We start from the raw sequence: 2,053 nt of genomic DNA on the forward strand, positions 1-2,053 counted from the left end.
CGTTGTACTCACTGTGCTTGATAAATTTTAAGAATTCATTGCTTCCTCCTCGTCCACAGGCTTTTTAGCTGTTTGTTCAGGCACAGTTTCATGCTCCTCTTCGGTCACGTGCATCGGTGCTTTTCCTTTCTGTTTCAAGTCACTGTTCTGTTTTATCTCATTCGAATAACATCTTCCACTACGAGTGAAATGACCTACTTCCCCGATGCTTCTAGTCATGGCTTTCGGTTTTTCATATTCAGGTGTGACGATATTAACGTCATATTTCCATGGTACTACTTTATTGTCCTTGTAAGGGAAAGGAGACGATACTTCAATTATCATTTTTGGTTTCACCAGTTCCTTCCTTATATCGTAATAAATTACGAATGGTCGATCGGCACTATACGGACAACCTGACGATTGATTGTTAGAGGCGCATACTTTTTTCTCATTGCCCTCTCCTTAATTAATGATCTCAATCTCCTTATTATCTATCTGGTCTTGCAGTAACCTTTTAAATTCCTCACATGATTGAATGTCGTGCCCTACAATTCCATGAAAATCACAAAAAAACTGACATTCTTTTCTGAGATTATTGTCGGGGCGGTAGAGCAATCCATTCTTAACCAGTGCCTCCCAGATTTTCTACAGAGGCGTCCTTATTTCTGAAACACATCTTCTGACTTGCCATTCATCTTCTTTCCCCACTGTGCTCACATTCCCTTCAGTATGGTTAGGGAACGGGTTCCCAGTTGCATTACTGGCACTATTGAATTGTAGGATACCCGCATCAATTAGTCCTTGAACTCTCCTTTTAAAGGCTAGGCAATTTTTCGTGGAATGTCCCTGGTTTCCCGCATGGTATGCACAACTAGCGTTTGGGTCGTACCATTTCGGGTATGGGGGCCTCAATGGTGCCATATAATGCGGGGATATCAATTGCTTCTCCAAAAGTTTTGGGTACAGTTCCCTATATGACACAGGAATAGGGGTAAATTATAGTCTCTCGGAATTGGGTTTTGCTGGCCTCTGCTCGTTTTTAGGTTGACCTTGGGCGGGTATTGTATTTTGTGGGAATGTGGCGGTTGGTCTCAGGTTACTTGTGGCGTAAACGGGGTAAGAAGAGCAATGAGGCGGTGTTTGGTAGTAAGGGGTTTGAGGAGGGTAATAGAAATTCGGAGGTGGATAATTTCGAGGTCGGGGTTGGTTTGGATATGGGTTAGGGGCATAACGGCTTCCTATTCCCACCATGTGGGTTTCTGGTTCTTTCTTCTTCATGGGCGCTGCCCTTCTTGAACTTTCTTGACCTTCCATTCTACCGCTCTTAACGGCATTCTCTATAAGCTCATCGGATATTACAATATTCGCAAAGTCTTTCGTGGCACTTCCCAGTAGTTTGTCATAAAACGGTGCTTTCAAAGTGTTGATGAAAAGAACGGTTATCTCCGTTTTTGTTAGTGGGGGTTCTACTTAGGCTAAGACATCCCTCCATCTCTGCTCATACTATCTAAAAGTTTCTAACGGCTTTTTCTCCATCATTTGCAAAGTCATCCGGTCTGGTACCATATCCGATACATGCTTGTATTGCTCACAGAATGCTGATGCCAAGTCCTTCCAAGATCAGATCCTTTCCCTACTAAGCTGGTTGTACCACCGAAGAGCCGATCCTACTAGACTATCCTGAAAACAATGTATGAGTAGCTGGTCTTCATTCACGTAACTAGTCATTTTTTGGCAAAACATGACAAGATGCGCCTTTGGACATCTCGTGCCATCGTATTTTTCGAAATCAGGCACCTTGAACTTCGGAGGCAGAACTAGATCGGGCACCAAACTGAGCTCTTTGGCACTTAGTGTAGAGAAGGCTTTAGTACCCTCTATTGCTTTGAGTCTTTCCTCTAAACTCCTATACTTCTCTTGAGCCTCATGATCGTCCGTTCTCAACCTGGCTATTTCCACTGGATCGTCCAAATCTGGAACAATTGGATCGGCAGGATTAGCCCCAAAATTTGATATGAATATTCCTTGCCCTAAATGAGTACGTGGCACCGGCCGTTGCTCTGGGTCTATG

This window comes from Gossypium hirsutum, chromosome A06 (genome assembly GCF_007990345.1).
Source record: "Gossypium hirsutum isolate 1008001.06 chromosome A06, Gossypium_hirsutum_v2.1, whole genome shotgun sequence".
Lineage (NCBI taxonomy): Eukaryota > Viridiplantae > Streptophyta > Magnoliopsida > Malvales > Malvaceae > Gossypium > Gossypium hirsutum.